The following is a 7,608-nucleotide window of genomic DNA, read 5'->3' as shown; positions in this document are numbered from 1 at the left end:
GGCCAATAAGATAATGGGTTGCATCAAGAGGGCACAGATGCCCGTGATGAGAACATAGTCCTACCACTTTACAAATCACTAGTCAGACCACACATGGAGTACTGTGTACAGTTCTGGGCTCCTGTGAACAAGGCAGACATAGTAGAGCTGGAGAGGGTTCAGAGCAGGGCAACTAAAGTAATAACTGGAATGGGGCAACTACAGTACCCTGAAACTTTAGGGTTATTCACTTTAGAAAAAAGAAGACTGAGGGAAGATCTAATTACTACTATGTATAAATATATCAGGGGACAGTACAGAGATCTATCCCATCATCTATTTATCCCCAGGACTGTGACAAAGGGACGGTGGTCTGTGTCTGGAGTAAAGAAGGTTTGCACACAAACATAGAAGAGGATTCTTTACGGTAAGAGCAGTGAGACTATGGAACTCTCTTCCTGAGGAGGTGGTGGTGGTGAGTACAATAAAGGAATTCAAGAGGGGCCTGGATCTATTTCTGGAGTGTAATAATATTACAGGATATAGCTACTAGAGAGGGGTCGTTGATCAAGGGAGTTATTCTGACCTCCTGATTGGAGTTGGAAAGGAATTTTTCCCCCTTAAGTGGGGAAAATTGGCTTCTACCTCACAGTTTTTTTTTTGCCTTCCTCTGGATCAACTTGCAGGATAACAGGCCGAACTGGATAGACAAATGTCTTTTTTCGGCCTTATATACTATGTTACTAAAGTGAAACATGTCAGATTTGCAAAATGTGGCTTGGTCCTTATGGTGAAAACTGGCTTGGTCTTGAAGGGGTTAATGAATGAAAACCAGATTATACTGAAGCTTCCACCATAAAACTATGGTATATGTCAATCTGCTCAGCACCTACACCTACTCTATAACATGCTACCTGCAGATTCTACTAAATTTTATGGTGGCAGGTTCTCAAGGTTCTCCTTAATCATGCATGTACAATTTTGAGTTTTTCAGACATTACTTGTGCATGTACTTATTCATTAATTTTGTTTTCTCATTTTTCTTTTATGTTGGAAGTACTTGAGTTTAAATGGTTATTATTTCCTAAAATTATGTTGCAGTTGGGGCTTATGTTTGAATCCTAAACTTTAGTGGAAGGAGTCTCATTTCAAGGCTTTGAGGCGTGGTACTGTAGCTTGTTTATGCAAATAAGCCAGAAGAATACCAGTCTATTAAACATGCATAGACACATTTTGGATCTGAACACTTGCCAGGGGAGCTAACCTTTTCTCCTTCATATCTAGACAAATTCATGAAACCAAATGTTCAAATGCAAACAAATCCCACATTCAGTTTTGTCCGGTCACTTATTTTCCTTTACATATGCAAAGTTGAAATATCCCTTGAATATATGAAGTATATCATACATTTCACTATGAAAGTGCATTGTTAGCTGTCAAGAACGGAAACAATGTCAGGGCTAAAGCATTCTTCATAGGAATGCAAACTATTAGCTCACTGGCAACCAGATAGGGTGCTTCATCAACCAAATGGATGCCTGCCAGCGACAAACAATATAGCATCCTTCTCTACAGATCTAATGTCATACAAAGACTTGATAATGTCATAGCAATAAATTAAGTTGACTCCATGCCATTGCGTTTCATGCCAGTTCTCACTGGTTTGCTTTAAAATGCAGCAGAATATGTCTTTCCTATTACAATAAAATACTTCCCTTCTACCAAGTACATAATGATGACACACGGTTTGCCACGTGAGGACAAGATGGATCTTGAGTGTTGCAAGGGTGTGTTTCATAGAGTGAAAAAAAATTAACTACCTATACATTGTTACATTGAAGGTACTAAATGAGTGAACATCACAAGCTGAAATACATTCAATAGGGAAATTTATTGGTATGAAATGTTCATTGATCATACTGTACATTTTCAAATTTTAGAAGTGTCACCTTGGTAAGTATATGGCTTAAAGGGAATTCTAGGATTGATATTCTCCAGAAACAGTGACACTCTTCTCCATGGGATGTGTCTGGTATACCAGCTTAGCCCCATGAGAGTGGCAGTGGCTGTGCTACTGTTTCTGAAATAGATCCACACTGTGCTGTATGCATACGATGTAGTGGAAAGCTGTATCCACACTGCTCCTATGTGGGAAGATGTATAGGAATGAAGCTGCTACATGAGTACTAGGGAAGGTAACATCATTCTGGACAGACCTTACATCCAGCATATATTGTCCTCATGAGACAATTTTGAAACTAGGAGCAAGTTGCAAGCTGAATATCAGTGGTCGGACAATGAATGAAGTTTGAACACTGCAATTTAGAGCAACTTTCTTTGAGAGAACATGTTACAGAGCAGGCCGGAGCTGAACAGACTGAAAAAAAGTTTTGTGGGAGAAGAGTCAGTAAAAATTTTATTTTATTCAGTAAAATCTCTACAGTTTGTGAGCTCACTAACCAAGCAGGCCATCTTATCGATGACTGACAGCCTTCCTAGTATGTCTGTGTATACAAGGATAGTTGTCATTCACTAATAAGACTTCCCACTTGACTACCAAGCTCAGAAACTCTGGAGATTTTATTTAGGCATCTTTAAGGGGAAACGAGGCTGCCGCAAATAAATAAATAAACAACGGCCTCCCCAATTGCTGCTATAGGGAGCCGTTCCAGCCCTGAAAGCAGATGGCTTACAGGTTTTCAATGCTCAGATAATGTGGTCACTGTCACAGAAAGATTTTTTTACCCTCCTCCAGATCTGTGCCTCCATACAATCTTGTATCTGAGCTCTACAAGTAATTCTGTCCTCCTCATGGCTTAGTTATTGCTGTGATATCAGCTGTGTGACTTTATATAGACAGGGGTGTATCTTTCCAATTCATGTCCAATCAACTAAATTTACCACAGGTGGACTCCAACCAAGGTATAGAAACATCTCAAAGATGATCAAGAGAAATGGGAGTCCCCAGAGCTAAATTTCACGAGTCATCGTAAAGGGTCTAAATACTTTTTGTTTCTGCAAAATTAGTTTTTTTCTTTTTACTACATTTGCAAAAGTTTTGAAAATTCTGTTTTCACTTTCTCATTATGGAGTACTGAGTACAGAATGATAGGAAGAACTTGATTTTTTTTTTTTTTTATTGGAGCACAAGGATGCAACATAAACTGTGAAAAAGGGGAAAGGGTCTGAAGACTTTCTGAATGCATTGTATATATTTATCTATTTCTTTCTGGGGTGCTTTTGCATAGTTTCTGTTGGACAATACCCACAGATTATGTTAATTATTTGGCAGCAATGAGAACCAATCTTCATAAATATGCCTTGATGTGCTGATGACGAGCTGCAGAACATGCTGGTTTATAAAACTTCATACTCATACATATCTTATATAAACATACAGATGTTCCAGAATGGAGATTAGCTTTTGCAAACAGTTTTGAGTTACATTTTAATAAACCCCTTACCATGTATCAAAACTTAGCTGTGCAAGGAGTTTTTCCACATTAAGTCAATGTGCTTTTAATGGCCAATCACATAAAATTTAGTAATAGACAAGACAGTGGCAAATAAATCAGTCTAGTTGTTCCATGTGTTACTCTGTATGTGGTTTATTTATACATTTCCTAAATTTTTGCTATTTAAGGCATTATGCTGATGCAGCTCAGATCTATACTTTGTCAGAAACAGCTGAATAGGTTGTTTCAATAATGTACATGGAAATACCCAACCCATGCATGCCATTCCATCCATTTCAGAATTGAAACGGGTATGGAAAAGTCAGTCCTTGGATTTTTCAGTCTCTAAGGTGGCCAATGCACCTTAGATAGCGGTCAGTTGAGCACTCGTTTGAACTAATTCTATTCCTCCATTTACATGTGTGCTCTGCCTGCATCTGTTTTCAGTGGAGAGAAGCGTAAGACTCCTTTGGCAGTAGTTTATACCTCATGAGAACTAAAGATTGGGCATGTTGGAATCCAGTATGTGATGGAGTCATATAAATTAGATAGTCGGCTTGTCCTGTCACTTCCTGTTTCAATTTAAAATAAAATGGCAGAACAATGAACGACTTGGCATTCAAAGGTGGCATGGTCAGATTTCTGCATATATCTGTGGGTAGGTGGCATCAAAACACATGATGAAGTGGTTTGTTTGACTCAGAAAGGTAGTAGCTTTCTAAATAAAGGATTTTCTGCTCTTCATAAGCTTCACTCCCTTCTGGCAGTACCCAGTAAATCTGACTACATTTCTGGCTGTGGACCACCAATTGGCGCCTGCTACTCTTGAAGGTGCAGCAGTTAATTCATTTCTGTACTCTCATGACTTCTATACAGTTGTGCCTGCCTTCTCAGGTGAGCTCATGTCCTATCAAGTGTTCCCTCTTTGCTGTCTCTTGATACATTATGGAGCTTATTCTTGTACAAAAAAAAAGGTATGAAACAATAGTGCCATGTGTCCATTGCCACAAATCTGTTGTAATAGCAGATTTTTCAGATATGGCCAGGACTATACCCAAGCAACCACCAAAAATAACCAACACATAAGTGAGTTTTCAACTGAAGATATGTGGTTTTTGGATAACTGAAATGACTATTGCCAGGCCAGCTTTAGTTACTCTCATTCAGACCTCAACAGACTAAACCTTTCTTTTTCTTTTGTTTAGTATCTTTCTTTTGCTTAGTTTTTTTTAAACTCATCTTTCCCTTTCTGCTTTTTTTCTTGTTTGTCTCTACTTATTCTTCCACTCACGTCTTAGTGGAGGCCCAATTGAACAAAGAACTTGCATTCATTTTATTAGTGAATATGTAAATGATTTATTGTGTACACTACGCAGTGAAGTATAATGAATTGTCTAGTCTGCAAATACGGAGTTCTCTATAAAGTTTGTAAGAATTTTGTGTTTCTTTTTGCATCTTAGATAATGTTGGTCTCATGATAAAGCAATGCTTACTGCATGTGTACATTCTGTTCAGGATTTTATATAGTTTGTGCAGCATGTTATACACATTGTGACTGTATCGATCTATGAGTAAAGCAAGATAAACCCCATATGACACAGTGGGCAATTATCCACATAGTGATAAGAAATAAGCTCAAGAGGAACCTTCCACAAAACATGAATAGCTATATGTAATGTAATGTCACTACATATTATATAACTTACATTTATTAAAATTTGCTATATTAGATTAAAATAGATTTCCAGTATTTGTAGTAAGTCCTACATTACCTTTTTGTGATCTTACAAAGGTAGTACTTAGTTCCCTGGCTTAAAGGGAATCTGTCATCAGAAAATTACCTAATTTTTAATTGAGTTTTTATGCAAAACATTTTAATTTTCCATGTCAATATGTGTATAAACCACCCCCATAAAATCTTGTAGTTTTTGCACTGGCTACTAAGCCTAGCACTAGGCCCCAGTTCATGGTCTGTACAGATCACTTAACGATAGTCGTTGCTTTATTACAGGCAGAAGTACAATGACAGATATGACTTATCTACTCTCCCCTGACCTCTGCACAGGTCACACAACATACAGTACCTAGAAAACTCTCCCATAAAAGTCTCCTCCAGACTATTTTGTCTATGGTCCATGTGGCTGCTGTAAATCTCTACATGCTGTTAAGCACTGCTCAGGCAAGATGGCATCCCCTATAATCATGTTCAGGAAGTAGAATAAAAAATTCTACAATCAGAAGATAAAAAAAGATCAGAAAAAAAAATGTGTCGCTATCTGGTTTTAAATGGTAGAAACACCTTTTCTCCATTTTACAAGTTGGTAAAGGTGGCCATAAACATTAGACTTAGGCCAGCCGAATATGTCGATGTCAGAGAGACCAACCAAACTTACTTTGGGATATGTTGGGGAAAGAAAGTATCGCACATGCTGAATTTAAGCATGCCTAATCTTTTGTTCTCAAGTGAGGTAAGTCACAGAAGGTGTCTGGCAACAGCTTATTCCACTCTCCTCAGTCAAGTGAGCATGCATGTGGAGTTCACTTAGAATAGCTGTTGAAACCATATTGTCAGCTTTATGATGGATTGTTTGGCCTGTCTATAATTTATTTGCTTTGACTAGTATTTGTTCTTTTTGTCAATTAATGCAGTTTGTTCTTTCTGTGGTAAAGCTCTGTAATTGTTCATACATGTTATGATTACAAGCAAGGCAGGATTAAGGTGGGTGGAAGCCCCTAGGCAAACATCTGGTGGGGTCCCCAAAAATTTAACTTTTTAAATGGAAGGGGATGTCCGTGAGCTACAAGACTGTCTGCTGCTGCCACCCTCTCTTACAAGGCCTACTTGCGCCAGTCCCCCTTTGTCTAACTTGGTGGCCAGCACCAGCAGCCTGGGTCTGCCCTGCTCCTCTTGTCTAACAAGATGGGGAGGCTGAGGAGAAAAGACACAGCTTACTGTTGTCAGGATCTTTCTGCCTCAGTGCTGTGGTCCACCCTTGCATTATCCTTTTCAGTCTTTGCAGACAGGCTGACCGTCAGCAATATAAAGCTATTCCAAAGTATGGATTCAAGGGGGGGCGTGGCTTGCTCATGGCAGAGTAGGACGTGCAGAACAGCTGCTGCACCATTCCTGATCTAATCACTATACCAACGACCAAACACACCAGGTTACCAACCAGATGGGACGGAAAATGGCTAAGGGTCCCTCTGAGACCGAAAGGCAGCAAGAAAACGCCAGCATTCAAAAAAGTTTTTCGGCTCGCAGAACACTACAGTGGAACCACATGCTACTCCCATGATGGCCGCCGGAGCGTCTCTTCCGGCATTGGACAGCAGCGCGCTCTCCTCACCATCAGACAGAGAGTCGGGCAGCCCTTCCTCGTGTGCTTCTATCGGGGGATGGGACCTCCAAGCTCAGTTACAAGCTCTCCCCACAAAGGACGACCTAGAAAAATCTGTCTCCAGGCTGGAGCGGACCTATCATGAGGAAATGGAGGTAGAAAGGGAGAAATAAAACACCTGGGTAACCGGGTTGAAGCCTCTGAGAAGTCACAGGAGGTCATACAGGGGTAATTAGAGGTTTAACAGACGGTCCTGAGGGCCCATTCTGAGCAAATATCCCAACTGCTGTCCCATCTTGACGATATGAAGTACCGCCATCGCAGGAATAACTTGCGGATCAGAGGGGTCGCAGAGTCGGTCCAAAACAGTGATCTAGGGGCCACGATACAAGCTTTGTTCGGCTCCCTACTTAATGGAGCAGTCTCATTACCAATTGAGCTGGACAGTATACATAGAACTCTGGGCCCCAGACCATCTGCCGCGTACACTTCTTTAAAATAAAGGAGGACATTCTAAAAGCTGCCAGACAGTAAGAAAAGTTAGAGATTGGGGGCTCTCCCATTCAGATCCTACCGGACCTTTCGAGAAGGACCCTCCAATTACACAGAGCAGTGAGGCCTTTACTTACGCTATTAAAGGAAAAGGACATCACATACAGTGGCTTCCCATTCCAGCTCCACGCCAGGAAAGATGGAAGGTCGGCTAAAATCAGAGAACCAGAAGACCTCCCCAAGTTTTTGGAGACTTTTGCATTAGCATCGGTTTTCCTACCAGATTGGCCGATTGTGTCGTCCCCAGTGCCTTTGCCTACAAGGAAGCACTGGTCTCAGGTGAC

This window comes from Bufo bufo, chromosome 1 (genome assembly GCF_905171765.1).
Source record: "Bufo bufo chromosome 1, aBufBuf1.1, whole genome shotgun sequence".
Taxonomy (NCBI): domain Eukaryota; kingdom Metazoa; phylum Chordata; class Amphibia; order Anura; family Bufonidae; genus Bufo; species Bufo bufo.
This window is presented reverse-complemented; position numbering follows the sequence as displayed.